Raw genomic sequence first — 17,240 nt, 5'->3', positions numbered from 1 at the left:
TTTCCAAACATCAACTGGGACTGCCATAATGTTAAAGGTTTAGATGGAGAGGAATTTCTTAAGTGAGTACAAGCCAATTTTCTGATTCAGTATGTGGATGTACCTACTAGAGAAGGTGCAAAACTTGACCTACTCTTGGGAAATAAGGCAGGGCAGGTGACTGAGGTGTCAGTGGGGGAGCACTTTGGGGCCAGCGACCATAATTCTATTCGTTTTAAAATAGTGATGGAAAAGGATAGAGCAGATCTAAAAGTTGAAGTTCTAAATTGGAGAAAGGCCAATTTTGATGGGATGAGTCAAGAACATTCGAAAGCTGATTGGAGGCAGATGTTCGCAGGTAAAGGGATGGCTGGAAAATGGGAAGCCTTCAGAAATAATATAACAAGAATCCAGAGAAAGTATTTTCCTGTCAGGGTGAAAGGGAAGGCTGGTAGGTATAGGGAATGCTGGATGACTAAAGAAATTGAGGGTTTGGTTAACAAAAAGAAGGAAGCATATGTCAGGTATAGACAGAATAGATCGAGTGAATCCTTAGAAGAGTATAAAGGAAGTAGGAGTATACTTAAGAGGGAAATCAGGAGGGCAAAACGGGGACATGAGATAGCTTTGGCAAATAGAATTAAGGAAAATCCAAAGGGTTTTATACAAATATATTTTGGACAAAAGGGTAACTAGGGAGAGAATAGGGCCCCTCAAAGATCAGCAAGGCGGCCTTTGTGTGGAGCCGCAGAAAATGGGGGAGATACAAAATGAATATTTTGCATCAGTATTTACTGTGGAAAAGGGTATGGAAGATATAGACTGTAGGGAAATAGATGGTGTCATCTTGCAAAATGTCCATATTACAGAGAAGGAAGTACTGGATGTCTTGAAACAGTTAAAGGTGGATAAATCCCCAGGACCTGATCAGGTGTACCCGAGAACTCTGTGGGAAGCTAGAGAAGTGATTGCTGGGCCTCTTGCTGAGATAGTTATATCATCAATAGTCACAGGTGAGGTGCCGGAAGACTGGAGGTGGGCAAACTTGGTACCACTATTTAAGAAGGGTGGTAAAGACAAGCCAGGGAATGATAGACCGGTGAGCCTGACCTCAGTGGTGGGCAAGTTGTTGGAGAGAATCCTGAGGGACAGGATGTACATGTATTTGGAAAGGCAGGGACTGATTCAGGATAGTTAACATGGCTTTGTGCGTGGGAAATCATGTCTCACAAACCTGATTGAGTTTTTTGAAGAAGTAACAAAGAGGATTGATGAGGGCAGAGCAGTAGATGTGATCTATATGGGCTTCAGTAAGGCGTTCGACAAGGTTCCCCATGGGAGACTGATTAGCAAGGTTAGATCTCATGGAATACAGGGAGAACTAGCCATTTGGATACAGAACTGGCTCAAAGGTAGAAGACAGAGGGTGGTGGTGGAGGGTTGTTTATCAGACTGGAGGCCTGTGACCAGTGGAGTGCCACAAGGATCGGTGCTGGGCCCTCTACTTTTTGTCATTTCCATAAATGATTTGGATGCGAGCGTAAGAGGTACAGTTAGTAAGTTTGCAGATGACACCAAAATTGGAGGTGTAGTGTGACAGCGAAGAGGGTTACCTCAGATTGCAACAGGATCTTGACCAGACGGGCCAATGGGCTGAGAAGTGGCAGATGGAGTTTAATTCAGATAAATGCGAGGTGCTGCAGTTTGGGAAAGCAAATCTTAGCAGGACTTATACACTTAATGGTAAGGTCCTAGGGAGTGTTGCTGAACAAAGAGACCTTGGAGTACAAGTTCATAGCTCCTTGAAAGTGGAGTCGCAGATAGATAGGATAGTGAAGAAGGCGTTTGCTATGCTTTCCTTTATTAGTCAGAGTATTGAGTACAGGAGTTGGGAGGTCATGTTGTGGCTGTACCGGACATTGGTTAGGCCACTGTTGGAATATTGCGTGCAATTCTGGTCTCCTTCCTATTGGAAAGATGTTGTGAAACTTGAAAGGGTTCAGAAAGATTTACAAGGATGTTGCCAGTGTTGGAGGATCTGAGCTACAGGGAGAGGCTGAACAGGTTGGGGCTGTTTTCCCTGGAGCATCGGAGGCTGAGGGGTGACTTATAGAGGTTTACAAAATTATGAGGGGCATGGATAGGATAAATAGACAAAATCTTTCCCTGGGGTCGGGGAGTCCAGAACTAGAGGGCATAGGTTTAGGGTGAGAGGGGAAAGATATAAACGAGACCTAAGAGGCAACTTTTTCACTCAGAGCGTGGTACGTGCATGGAATGAACTGCCAGCGGATGTGGTGGAGGCTGGTACAATTGCAACATTTAAGAGGCATTTGGATGGGTATATGAATAGGAAGGGTTTGGAGGGATATGGGCTGGGTGCTGGCAGGTGGTACTAGATTGGGTTGGGCTATCTGGTTGGCATGGACGGGTTGGACTGAAGGGTCTGTTTCCATGCTGTCCATCTCTATGACCCGGATCCTTTTAGACCCGGAGAGATCAGGTCACGGTAGAGGGTGGCATATTATTATGGGGAGCAGAAGTGAATGTCCTGAGAAAAAGTCACAGCCAAATACTGGCTGAACTCCAGCAGGGTCAACCCAGGGTTACCAAAAGGAAGATGTTGGTGAGAAGTTATGTCTGGTGGCCAAGATTGGATGCAGACATAGCTGCATTAGTGTGGCAGTGCCCTGAGTGCCAACAAGGTCAAAAATTACTTCTGGCAGCTGCCCCACATTTATTGGAATGGTTGGGTAAACCTCAGTTACAAGTCAATTATGCAGGTCCTTTCATGGGCTCAATATTCTTAGTCATTGTGGATGCCCACTCAAAGTGGCTGGGAGTGCATAGAGTTCATTCATCAAACCCAGGGATGATGATCGTGTTGAGGTTCGTTTTAGATTGGGAACTGGTGTGAGAGACGGAGACAGTAAAATGTCCTTCAGTTGTCTTTATTTGGAGAACTTGCTGTTACAGATTCTGAGCTGAAACTACAGCATTGAGTGGAAGTGGCTTCCTATTACAATATCATGACAGATAGCTCATAAATGTGATCAATATTTACAAGATACAGGTGTCAATACATTAATAGGTTTAACATTTACAGGATACAGTTATCAGCTCATTAATGTGTTTAATGCCTACAGGGTGCAGTTACCATTTTGTAGATATGTCAAGCATTTTCAGGGTGCAGTCATCAATTCATTGAAATGATCCTTTTTTTCTTTGTTTTGATGGTTTGTTTGTTTTATCTGTAAAGTACTTGAAACTAATCCATTCATCCAGTTGCTTGAGAAGTGTCTGGTCAATTAAGTGGTTTAGACCAAATGCAAACCTTTGTGGATATCCCCTGGTGTGAGCTCAAGGGCTTTTACTCTGTTAACTGGTTACGCCTATCTGCTCTCTTTAGCTTTCTTTTTTCACTATTGTTGCCACTGGAAACTTTGATTCTGATCTAATGAAGTATCCCTGATTCAATTAATTCTCCAATTTTATTCTTTGCTGTCCTGTGGATTTCTGCTGAACCCCACAACTGCTGCAATGGGTTGTTTTAATTTGGTCTATCTTGTAATACTAAAATATAGGAGAAAGTGAGGACCACAGATGCTGGAGACCAGAGTTGAAAAGTGCGGTGCTGGAAAAGCACAGCAGGTCAGGCAGCATCCGAGGAGCAGGAGAATCGACGTTTCGGGCATAAGCCCTTCTTCAGGAATGAGGCTGGTGTGCCAAGCGGGCTGAGATAAAAGGTACGGGGGAGGGAATTAGGGGGAGGGGCGCTGGGAATACGATAGGTGAAGGAGATGACGGTGAGGGTGATAGGCCGGAGAGGTCGGGAAGAAGATTGCAGGTCAAGAGGGCGGTGCTGAATCTGGGGATTGGGACTGAGATAAGGTGGGGGGAGGGGAAATGAGGAAGCTGGAGAAATCTACATTCATCCCGTGTGGTTGGAGGGTTGCTAGGCGGAAGATGAGGCACTGGTCCTCCAGGCATTGTGCGGCCAGGGTCAGGCGATGGAGGAGGTCAAGGACCTGCATGCCCTTGGCGGAGTGGGAGGGGGAGTTAAAGTGTTCAGGTGGTTGGGTTGGTTGGTGCGGGTGTCCCAGAGGTGTTCCCTGAAATGTTCCGCAAGTAGGCGCCTACTTCCATGTCCTTGGCAGAGTGGGAGGGGGAGTTGAAAAGTTGGGCCACAGGGCGGTGTGGTTGATTGGTGCGGGTGTCCCAGAGATGTTCCCTAAAGTGCTCTGCCAGGAGGCGTCCAGTCTCCCCAATGTAGAGGAGACCGCATCGGGAGCAACGGATACAATAAATGATATTGGTGGATGTGCAGGTAAAACGTTGATGGATATGGAAGGCTCATTTAGGGCCTTGGATGGAGATGAGGGAGGAGGTCTGTTTCACAGTGTTACTGACTGACTGTGGAATCTCCCAGTCTGCTTCAGAGTGACACTCACCGACTGGGAGAGCCCACAGTCAGCTTCACAGGGATACTGACTGACTGTGGACTCTCCCAGTCTTTTTTTTTATTTCAAAAATATACTTTATTCATAGAATAATTTGATGGTCTGTGCAGTTGGACATGCCATACATATGTAAACATTCCATTTCCTTGCATACCGAAAACAGAGTAATCATTTGTATTTACAGGTCTGTACGATTACATTTTTAGCTGAGGCATCAGCAGACCCCAAATGACTGCGTGGGCCCCCTGTTCTTCTTTAGGCAGGCAGATGTTACACGGTGGTCTTTCCCCACCGCGCCTTGGCGGCAGCTGCCCCAAGCTTCAGCGCGTCCCTCAACACGTAGTCCTGGACCTTGGAATGTGCCAGTCTGCAACACTTGGTCGGGGTCAACTCCTTCAGCTGGAAGATCAACAGGTTTCGGACCGCCCAGAGAGCGTCCTTCACCGAGTTGATGATCCTCCAGGCAGAGTTGATGTTCGTCTCGGTGTGAGTCCCGGGGAACAGGCCGTAGAGCACGGAGTCCCGCGTCACGGCGCTGCTCGGGATGAACCTTGACAAACACCACTGCATTCCTCTCTAGACTTCTTCTGCATAGGTACATTCCAGAAGGAGGTGTGTGACAGTCTCATGGCCCCCGCAGCCGCTTCGAGGGCAGCGTACAGTACGGGAGAGAGTCCGGGCGTGCATAAAGGATCTCACAGGCAGAGCCCTTCTCACCACCAGCCAAGCCATGTCTTGGTGCTTGTTGGAAAGTTCTGGCGATGAGGCATTCTGCCAAATGGCTTTGACAGTCTGCTCAGGGAACCGCTCGATAGGATCCGCCCACTCCTTTTCCCGAAGAGTCTCAAGGACACTACGTGCTGACCACTTCCTGATGGACTTGTGGTCAAAGGTGTTTTTCCTCATAAACTTCTCCACGAAGGACAGGTGATACGAAACGGTCCAACTACTCGGAGCGTTCCGCGGGAGCGAGGCCAGGCCCATCCTTCGCAACACCGGGGACAGGTAGAACCTCAGTACGTAGTGACACTTGGTGTGTGCATACCGGGGATCCACGCACAGCTTGATGCAGCCACACACAAAGGTGGCCATCAGGGTGAGGGTGGCATTGGGTGTATTTTTTCCCCCGTTGCCCAGATCTTTGTACAGCGAGTCCCTTCGGAACCGGTCCATCTTTAACCTCCATATAAATTGGAAGATGGCCCGGGTGACTTCAGCGGCACAGGTTCTGGGAATAGGCCAGACCTGTGCCACGTATAACAGCAATGACAGTGCCTCACACCTGATGACCAGGTTTTTTCCCGCGATGGAGAGCGATCGTAGCTTCCAACTGTCCAGTTTCTGCCTCACTTTGCTGATATGCTCCTCCCAAGACTTGGCGCAAGCCCCAGCCCCTCCGAACCAAATACCCAGCACCTTCAGGTGGTCAGTCCTGACGGTGAAGGGGATCGAGGATTGGTCGGCCCAGTTCCCGAAGAGCATGGCCTCGCTCTTGCCTCTGTTTACCTTGGCCCCCGAGGCCTGTTCGAACTGGTCACATATGCACATGAGTCTGTGCACGGACAGCGGATCCGAGCAGAAAACGGCGACGTCATCCATGTACAGGGAGGCCTTAACCTGCAGGCCTCCACTGCCAGGAATAGTCACCCGTCTCAGGCTCGCATCCTTCCTGATGGACTCGGCAAATGGCTCTATGCAGCACACAAACAAGGCAGGAGAGAGAGGGCAGCCCTGCCTGACCCCAGATCTGACTGGGAAGCTATCTGATTCCCACCCATTGATTGAGACTGCACTGACAATGTTGGTGTAGAGCAGTCTGATCCAATTGCAGATTCCCTCCCCAAAGCCCATTTTGGAGAGAACATCTCTCATATACCTGTGTGATATCCTGTCAAAGGCTTTCTCCTGGTCCAGGCTGATCAGGCAGGTGTCCAACCCTCTGTCCTGCATGTAGGCGATCGTATCCCTGAGGAAGGCGAGACTCTCAGCGATCTTCCTGCCCAGCACAATTAGGTTTGGTCAGGGTGAATCACTGACCCCAGAGCAGACCTGACCCGGTTGGTGATTACCTTTGACAGAATTTTGTAATCCACATTCAACAGTGAGATTGGTCTCCAATTTTTGATTTCCTCCCTCTCCCCCTTCCGCTTGTAGATGAGGGTGATGATGCCTTTCCTCATGGATTCACTCATGGTACCTGCCTGAAGCATACTGACATACACCTCCAGCAGGTCCTGGCCAATCAAGTCCCACAGAGCAGAATAGAGCTTGACCGGTAAGCCATCGCTTCCGGGAATTTTATTCTTTTCGAAGGACTCGAGGGCCTTGGTCAGCTCGTCCAGAGATAGCGGCTGGTCCAGCCTCTCATGTGTTCTGTTGTCTAAGACCTCCGTGATAGAGGACAGGAACGACTGGGAGGCCGCGCTGTCGGTCGGCTTCGCGTCATACAAACTGGCATAGAAGGATTTGCTTATCCTCATGACGTCAGCCTGAGATGACGTTATCGAGCCATCTTCTTCCTTCAGGCTGCTGAGCACGGAGCTCTCTTTGTGCACCTTCTGAAAGAAGAAACATGAGCGCGTCTCGTCCTGCTCCACCGAGCGGACCCTGGACCGGAAGATTATCTTGGAGGTCTCCGAGGCAAAGAGCGAGGCTTGCTGGCCTTTCACCTCCTTGAGGTCCTCCGTGACATCCACCCCCATTGTCGTCTGCAGCAGGAGCAGGTTCTGCATACTTTCCTGGAGTTGGGACAGTTTTCCCTGCCTCTCTCTCGCCTTCTGAACACCTTTGAGGATGAAGAACCTCCTGATGTTCCCTTTTACTGATTCCCACCAGTCTGCTGGAGACTCAAACAGGGGGTAGGTTTTTTTCCCCTATAAAAGCGTGCAGGAGTGGAACCCGAGGCACTACCACTCGCCCTCCTCCTCTAACCTAATAATAAGACCCGTTGTGGTAAGTAGGTAAGTGCTGCATTTTGCTTGTTCAATTTTTTAGACCTAGTTTGTTTTTTTTAAAAGGTTACTTTTAGAGGGATGGCAGTGAAGGCAGTGCAATGTTCCTCTTGCAACATGTTTGAGGTGAGGGATGCCATGGTCATCCCTGCTGATTACACTTGCAGGAAGTGCACCCATCTCCAGCTCCTCCAAGACCGTGTTAGGGAACTGGAGCTGGAGTTGGATGAACTTAGGATCATTCAGGAGGCAGAGGGGGTCATAGATCGGAGCTTTAGGGAAGTAGTAACTCCAAAGAGTGCAGACAGATGGGTGACAGTGAGGGGGACTGGGAGGAAGCAGCCAGTGCAGGGACCCCCTGCGGCTGTTCCCCTCAAGAACAAGTATACTATTTTGGATACTTGTGGGGGGGACGACTTACCAGGGGTAAGTAATGGGGTTCAGGCCTCTGGCACGGAGCCTGTCCCCGTTGCTCAGAAGAGAAGGGTGGAGAAGAGCAGAGCAATGGTTATTGGGGACTCGATAGTTCGGGGCACAGATAGGCGGTTTTGTGGGGGCAAGAGTGACTCACGTTTGGTATGTTGTCTCCCAGCTGTAAGGGTACATGATGTCTCTGATTGTGTTTTCCGGGTCCTTAAGAGGGAGAGGGAGCAGCCCGAAGTCGTGATCCACATTGGCACCAACGACATAGGTAGGAAGAGGGCTGAGGATGTTAGACAGGTTTTCAGGGAGCTAGGTTGGAAGCTCAGAGTTAGAACAAACAGAGTTGTTGTCTCTGGTTTGTTACCCGTGCCACGTGATAGAGAGTCGAGGAATAGGGAGAGAAAACAGTTAAATGCGTGGCTACAGGGATGGTGCAGGAGGGAGGGATTCCGTTATCTGGATAACTGGGGTTCTTTCTGGGGAAGGTGGGACCTCTTTAAACAGGATGGTCTACACCTGAACCTGAGGGGCACCAATATCCTTGGGGGGAGGTTTGCTAGTGCTCTTGGGGGGGGGGGGGGGGGTTTAAACTAACTCTGCAGGGGCATGGGAACCTAGACTGTAGCTGTAGGGTGCAGGACCTGGAGTGTAGGGAGGTTAGGAACATGGCATCGATCTCGAAGGAGGGTGCCTGTAAAGAGGAAAGTGGCTTGAAGTGTGTATACTTCAATGCAAGAAGTATACGAAATAAGGTAGGTGAACTTGCAGCGTGGGTTGGTACCTGGGATTTCGATGTTGTGGCTATTACGGAGACATGGGTAGAACAGGGACAGGATTGGCTGTTGCAGATTCCAGGGTTTAAATGTTTTAGTAGGGTCAGAGATGGGGGTAAAAGAGGAGGAGGTGTGGCATTGCTTGTCAAAGATAGTATTACAGCGGTGGAAAGGGTGATGGAGGAAGACTTGCCATCTGAGGTAGTTTAAGCTGAGGTTAGGAATAGGAAAGGTGAGGTCACCCTGTTAGGAGTTTTCTACAGGCCTCCTAATAGTCCTAGAGATGTAGAAGAAAGGATTGCGAGGATGATTCAGGAGAAGAGTGAAAGTAATAGGGTCGTTGTTATGGGGGACTTTAACTTTCCTGATATTGACTGGGAAAGCTATAGCTCGAGTTTGTTAGATGGGTGGGTGTTTGTCCAATGTGTGCAGGAAGGTTTCCTGACACAATATGTAGACAGGCCAACAAGAGGTGAGGCCATACTGGATTTGGTTCTGGGTAACGAACCAGGCCAGGTGTTAGAATTGGAGGTAGGTGAGCACTTTGGGGACAGTGACCACAATTCGGTGACTTTTACCCTAGTGATGGAGAGGGATAAGTGTGCATTGCAGGGCAAGAGTTATAGCTGGGGGCAGGGAAATTATGATGCGGTGAGGCACGACTTAGGATGCGTGCCTTGGAAAAGTAGGCTTCAAGGCAAGGGAGCAATTGATATGTGGAGCTTGTTCAAGGAGCAACTATTGAGTGTCCTTGATAAGTATGTACCTGTTAGACAGGGAGGAAAAGGTCGTGTGAGGGAGCCGTGGTTTAATAAGGAATTGGAATCCCTTGTTAAAGGGAAGAGGGCGGCCTATGTAAAGATGAGGCGTGAAGGTTCAATTGGGGCAATTGAGAGTTATAAGGTAGCCAGGAAGGATCTGAAGAGAGAGCTAAGAGCAGCAAGGAGGGACATGAAAAGTCCATAGTTGGTAGGATTAGGGAAAACCCAAAGGCTTTCTATAGGAATAAAAGAATGACTAAGGTAGGAATAGGTCCAGTCAAGGATATTAGTGGGAAGTTGCGTGTGGAGGCTGAAGAGATTGGGGAGACACTGAATGAATACTTTTCGTCAGCATTCACTCAGGAACAGGACATTGTTGCCGATGTGAATACTGAGTCATAATTAATTAGAATGGACGGCTTTGAGGTATGTAGGGAAGCGGTGTTGGAAATTCTGGAAAGGGTGAAAATAGATAAGTCCCCTGGGCCTGATGGCATTTATCCTAGGATTCTCTGGGAAGCAAGGGAGGAGATTACAGAGCCATTGGCCTTGATTTTTAAGTCCTCGTTGTCTACAGGAATAGTGCCAGAAGACTGGAGGATAGCAAATGTGGTTCCCTTGTTCAAGAAGGGGAGTAGGGATAACCCTAGTAACTATAGGCCGGTGAGCCTCACTTCTGTTGTGGGCAAAGTCTTAGAGAGAATTGTAAGGGATAGGATTTATGAACATCTGGATAGGAATAATGTGATCAAGGATAGTCAGCATTGTTTTGTGAAGGGCAGATCGTGCCTCACAAACCTTACTGAATTCTTTGAGAAGGTGACTAAGGAGGTGGATGAGGGTAAAGCGGTAGATGTGGTGTATATGGATTTTAGTAAGGCGTTTGATAAGGTTCCCCATGGTAGGCTACTGTAAAAAATATGGAGGTATGGCATTGAGGGTGAGTTGGAGGTTTGGATTAGGAATTGGCTGGCTGGAAGAAGACAGAGGGTAGTAGTTGATGGTAAAGGTTCATCTTGGAGTGCAGTTACTAGCGGTGTTCCGCAAGGATCTGTTTTGGGACCATTGCTGATTGTCATTTTTATAAATGACCTGGAGGAGGGGTTAGAAGGTTGGGTGAGCAAGTTTGCGGATGATACAAAAGTCGGTGGAGTTGTTGACAGTGAGGAAGGATGTGTCAGGTTACAGTGGGATATAGATAAGCTGCAGAACTGGGCAGAAAGGTGGCAAATGGAGTTCAATGTAGCTAAGTGTGAGGTGATTCACTTTGGTAGGAGTAACAAGAAGATGGGGTACTGGGCTAATGGTCGGATAATTGGTAGGGTGGCTGAGCAGAGGGATCTTGGTGTCCATGTACACAGGTATCTGAAAGTTGCCACCCAGGTAAATAGTGCGGTGAAGAAGGCAGATGGCGTACTGGCTTTTATTGGTAGAGGAATTGAGTTCCAGAGTCCTGAAGTCATGTTGCAGTTGTATAAGACTTTGGTGTGGCCGCATCTGGAGTATTGTGTGCAGTTTTGGTCGCCATACTATAGGAAGGATGTGGAGGCACTGGAACGGGTGCAGAAGAGGTTTTCCAGGATGTTGCCTGGTATGGTAGGAAGATTGTATGAGGAAAGGCTGAGGCACTTGGCGCTGTTTTCATTGGAGAAAAGAAGGTTTAGGGGTGACTTGATAGAGGTGTACAAGATGATTAGGGGTTTAGATAGGGTTGACCATGAGAACCTTTTTCCACGTATGGAGTCAGCTATTACGAGGGGGCATAGCTTTAAATTAAGGGGTGGTAGGTATAGGACAGATGTTAGGGGTAGATTCTTTACTCAGCGAGTCGTGAGTTCATGGAATGCCCTGCCAGTAGCAGTGGTGGACTCTCCCTCTTTATGGGCATTTAAACGGGCATTGGATAAGCATATGGAGGATAGTGGGTGTGTGTAGGTTAGGTGGGCTTGGATCGGTGCAACATCGAGGGCCAAAGGGCCTGTACTGCACTGTTTTTTCTATGTTCTATGTACTCACATGCCTCCTAGTCTGATTCACAGTGATGATGACTTACTGCACATGCCTCTGTGTCATTCACTGTGATGCTGATTTACTGCACACTCCTGCCAGTCAGATCCACAACGATACTGACTTACTGCACATGTCTCCCAGTCTGTTTCACAACGATGCTGACTTACTGCACACTTCTCCCAGTCTGATTCACAGTGATACTGACTTACTGCACACTCCGAAATCGACGTTTCGGGCAAAAGCCCTTCATCAGGAATAATCTTTATTCATGATGAAGGGCTTTTGCCCGAAACGTTGATTTCGAAGCTACTTGGATGCTGCCTGAACTGCTGTGCTGTTCCAGCACCACTAATCCAGAATCTGGTTTCCAGCATCTGCAGTCATTGTTTTGACCTTACTGCAGACTCCTCCCAGTCTGATTCAGAGCGATACTGACTTACTGCAGACTCCTCCCAGTCTGATTCATAGTGATACTGACTTACTGCACACTCCTCCCAGTCTGATTCAGAGCAATACTGACTTACTGCACACTCCTCTCAGTCTGATTCAGAGCGATACTGACTTACTGCAGATTCCTCCCAGTCTGATTCACAGTGATACTGACTTACTGCACATGCCTCCCAGTCTGATTCACAGTGATGCTGACTTACTGCACACTTCTCCCAGTCTGATTCACAGTGATGCTGACTTACTGCACACTCCTCCCAGTCTGATTCAGAGCGATACTGACTTACTGCACACTCCTCTCAGTCTGATTCAGAGCGATACTGACTTACTGCAGATGACTCCCCATCTGACTCACAGTGATGCTGACTTACTGCAAAATCCTCGCAGTCTGATTCAGTGATGCTGACTTCCGGCAGATGCCTCCCAGCCTGACTCACAGTGATGCTGACTTACTGCACACTCCTCCCAGTCTGATTCAGAGCAATACTGACTTACTGCACACTCCTCTCAGTCTGATTCAGAGCGATACTGACTTACTGCAGATTCCTCCCAGTCTGACTCACAGTGATGCTGACTTACTGCACACTCCTTCCAGTCTGATTCACAGTGATACTGACTTACTGCACACTCCTCCCAGCCTGATTCACAGTGATACTGACTTACTGCACACTCCTCCCTGTCTGATTCACAGTGATGCTGACTTACTGCACACTCCTCCCAGCCTGATTCACAATGATACTGACTTACTGCACACTCCTCCCAGCCTGATTCACAGTGATACTGACTTACTGCACACTCCTCCCTGTCTGATTCACAGTGATACTGACTTACTGCACACTCCTCCCAGCCTGAGTCACAGTGATACTGACTTACTGCACACTCCTCCCAGCCTGATTCACAGTGATACTGACTTACTGCACACTCCTCCCAGTCTGATTCACAGTGATACTGACTTACTGCACACTCCTCCCAGCCTGATTCACAGTGATACTGACTTACTGCACACTCCTCCCAGTCTGATTCACAGCGACACTGACTTACTGCACGCCTCCCAGTCTGATTCAGTGATACTGACTTACTGCACACTCCTCCCAGTCTGACTCACAGTGATGCTGACTTACTGCAAAATCCTCGCAGTCTGATTCAGTGATGCTGACTTCCGGCAGATGCCTCCCAGCCTGATTCACAGTGATGCTGACTTACTGCACACTCCTCCCAGCCTGATTCACAGTGATACTAACTTACTGCACACTCCTCCCAATCTGATTCACAGCGACACTGACTTACTGCACTCCTCCCAGTCTGATTCACAGTGATGCTGACTTACTGTACACTCCTCCCAGTCTGATTCACAGTGATACTGACTTACTGCACACTCCTCCCAGTCTGATTCACAGTGATAGAATATAGATATAGAACATTACAGCGCAGTATAGGCCCTTCGGCCCTCGATGTTGCGCTGCCTTGTCATACTAACCTGAAGCCTATCCCACCTACACTATTCCATGTACGTCCATCTGCCTGTCCAGTGACGACTTAAATGTACTTTAACTTGACGAATCTACTATCGTTGCAGGCAAAGCATTCCATACCCTTACTACTCTAAGTAAAGAAACAACCTCTGACATCTGTCTTATACCTGTCTCCCCTCACTTTAACATTGTGTCCCCTCATGTTTGCCGTCCCCATATTTGGAAAAAGGTTCTCCCTTTCCACCCTATCTAACCCTCTGATTATCTTGTATGTCTCTATTAAGTCATCTCTCAACCTTCTTCTCTCTAACGAGAACAGCCTCAAGGCCCTCAGCCTTTCCTTGTAAGACATTCCTTCCATACCACGCATCATCCTAGTAAATCTCCTCTGCACCCTTTCCAAAGCTTCCACATCCTTCTGATAATGCGTTGTTGGCTTGCTGCACTCTGGCAATTCAAAACACCACTCTGTTCCCTGGCCAACGTCTTTGTCTCAGCCTTCAGTCCTGAGTCTGGGTTTTACCGCTGTTTGCCTCTTGTCAGCGCACTCACTCCCTCACTTTCTTTACAAACCATGCTTGTAAAACCCACTTACACAGTCCAGCTTTAGTTGTGATTCTGCAATTGTATAATATGTGAAGATTTACGCTGACAACCAATTTAGTTCAGAAACAAAAACAGAAATCGCTGGAGAAACTCAGAAGGTCTGGCAACCTCTGTGGAGAGAAAGCAATCTCTTCTTCTGAAAGGTCATTGGACTTGAAATGTTAACTCTGGTTTGTCTTCACAGATCTTGACAGACCTGTTGAGTTTCTCCAGAAACTTCTGTTTTTGTTTCAAATCTTCAGCATTCACAGTTCTTTGTTTTATTTTAGTTCAGCAACATTATCCTCAGAGGTGATGGTGGAGGAGCTAGCGTTTGATAAGGAGTTGTGGTAGAACTGGGGAGAGACTGTCTCTTCTTTTTCTTTCGTCCATTGGTATCAGGAGTGGAAAAAAGGAATTTAGCTGATAGTTATGCATAGTGCTTTAACAGCATCTCACTATCTCAATACAGCTGACTGTAGGAAACTGGAGGTTTCCTCACTGGGTTCTTATGACAGTCCTAGCTCTCTGTCAATGAATAAAGTGTCATTCTCCTCCACTTTCAGTTCAGTATCCTACTCTTGGAAAGGAGTGAGAATCTAAAAACCTGAAACACCACGGCCGTTCCTGTTGTGAGCAGCTTTTCCTATGCAGAAAGACAGCAGGATTGAGGCTAGCCCCAATGGATGCATTTTATGAGGATACATGCCAATACTAGTACCTGTGAGCCCTCCTGGTCAAAAATTAGAAGCTTTAACATTGCCCACTTGAAAATAGCCTTCTTCAATTTCATGTTCAGGGTAGATTTTACATATTGCACTGCATGATTCAGACTGCAAATATGGTATGCATCATCCTTATTTGAACCTCCAGCACTTTTCACCTCCCAGTTACGCCCCAAGATCGTCCTATCCTCTTTCACCTTCATTGCTTCATCATCCTTCTATGCCCCCTGTAACTGTTAAAACTCCCCCTGTTGCTACGGATCTAATTGGCATTTATACTGACCTTTCCGTTCTCTTCCCTGAACCCAAACACATCAACGTACTTATGCTTCTCTCAACATTGATTCCCATCCCACCCCCAGATTCTAAAGTTTCCAGAAACACCCTCCCCGGCATGAGATCATTCAGTAGCCACACCCCCCCCCGCCCCTCACGATCTTGACATTCCCATCCTACTGAATCCAACTACTCATTCTCCCTGTGATGCATCCCTCTGTCTCTCAGTTCATTAACTTAATCCCCAAAGACCCAGACCTGGATGCCTGTGACTTACCGTTTAGTTGCAATCCTGCCTTACAATCACTATCCTGAAAGTCCCTCCTCCAACCAAAGAAAGGACCTAAATCTCCATGGCCATTGAGAGTATTTTCCCTTCCTTGGTCTCTTGACATGCATTCCAGCCACCACTATTATGGATGCCCACTCACCTATCTGCATCTTTCACTTCAGCCTCCCCCACTGACCTTACCTACCTTGCCCATACTTCTCACTGCTTGGACTACTCATACTCAGTTAATTAACATCCTGATATTTATATGCAGTCCCTGAGAATGGCATTGTAGTGGCTACGCTGAAGGCCTGGCAGGACTATCCCACCAAACACACACACACTTCTTCTACACAATTGGAACAGCTATTATATTCAATTAGGGAGAATGTAATAAAGTGGGGGAAATTAATTCTGGCAAGCTGGCCTAATAATAAGTATTTATGAAATGCAAATATACAAATGGATTTTTAAATTGCATTTAAAGTTTAGAGCACTTTGTTATGAAACTTGAAAGGTTCAGAAAAGATTTACTCGGATGTTGCCAGAGTTTTGGAGGGTTGAGCTATAGGGAGAGGTTGAATAGGCTTGGGCTGTTTCCCCTGGAGCATCAGAGGCTGAGGACGACCTTACAGAGGTTCATAAAATCATGAAGGGCGAGGATAGGGTAAATAGACAAGGCTTTTTCACTGGGGTGGGGGAGTCCAGAACTAGAGAGCATAGGTATAGGGTGAGAAGGGAAAAATTAAAAAGGGACCTTATGGGCAACCTTTTCATGCACAGGGTGGTGCATGTTTGGAATGAGTTGTCAGAGGAAGTGGTGGAGGCTGGTACAATTACAACATTTAAGAGGCATCTGGATATGAGTAAGAAAAGTATGGAGGGATATGTCAAGTGCTGGCAAATGAGACTAGATTAATTTAGGCTATCTGGTTGGTATAGGCGAGTTGGACCGAAGGGTCTGTTCCTCTGCTGTACACCTCAATGACTCAACTTAATTCTAAAAGTTCACACCACACCTCCGCCAATCAGTATACTAAATTTTACTGTCCCACGAGGGGCGGCACGGTGGCTCAGTGGTTAGCACTGCTGCCTCACCGCCAGGGACTCGGGTTCGATTCCCCCCACCTTAGGCGACTGTCTGTGTGGAGTTTGCACATTCTCCCGTGTCTGTGTGGGTTTCCTTGGGGTGCTCTGGTTTCCTCCCACAATCCAAAAGATGTGCATGTCAGGTGAATTGGCCATGCTAAATTGCCACGTCAGAGGTAAATATTGGGTAGGGGAATGGGTCTTTGGAGGGTCAGTGTGGACTTGTTGGGCTGAAGGGCTTGTTTCCACACTGTAGGGAGTCTAATCATATTAAGCTCCTTTGTTCATGTTTCTTCCCACACCTGTTTGGCAGACAACATTTAGCCCAAGGCTTGTACAACAGTGATAATGTCTCTACCTCTAAACCAGGGACATGGGTTCAACTCCCAGGTTGATTAGAAAATATCTATATGGAGGGTGTAATGGTGTAGAAAAGACAAGTTGGCTCAGATGGCTTGGTAGCTAGTGTGTTGCTCAGAATAAGAGTAACAATGGGTTTGGTTCCTGTTCTGACTGAGGTAAACTGGATGCAGTATCTGCTTCATCATCCTCCCTCTAAAAGAGGATGGCAATGGAAAACTACCACTGGCAAAATCTGCCAAGGAAATGGCTCATGAGTATCAACAGACATTGGTTTTGACTGGTGCAGATTTGAGGGGCCGAAGGGTGTTTTTCTGTGCTGTATTCTCTGATTTTATGACAATGACGATGAACCCTTGGGCAAAGCACAAAAGACCATGATATAGATTAAAGAGTGAAAGAACTTGATGGTGTTCCAGCTAATTTTTAAAAGAATCATTCTTTTTGTTTCATGAATTACTCCCTAAATTCTCATTGAGGTTAGATTTGAATTCTGCTACATCTTTATAATAACTAACCATAAAGCACAAGTACTGAAATATAAATGCAGCATGGACTGGGCAACTGGGGTTGTCTGTGAGGCTGTGATGAGGTTAAGCTATTTGAAGATGGCTGATGGAACAAAACATTGGAGTTGTAACCTCAGTACTGCCCTCAG

At 47.3% G+C, this 17,240-nt stretch overlaps 1 pseudogene; it reads right to left on the bottom strand.

Moving 5' to 3' along the window:
• LOC140491826 (E3 ubiquitin/ISG15 ligase TRIM25-like) overlaps positions 1-17,240 on the bottom strand; it is a 137,035-nt pseudogene that overhangs the window by 62,636 nt on the left and 57,159 nt on the right.

This window comes from Chiloscyllium punctatum, chromosome 20 (assembly GCF_047496795.1).
Source record: "Chiloscyllium punctatum isolate Juve2018m chromosome 20, sChiPun1.3, whole genome shotgun sequence".
NCBI classification, from domain to species: domain Eukaryota; kingdom Metazoa; phylum Chordata; class Chondrichthyes; order Orectolobiformes; family Hemiscylliidae; genus Chiloscyllium; species Chiloscyllium punctatum.
This window is presented reverse-complemented; position numbering and strand designations above follow the sequence as displayed.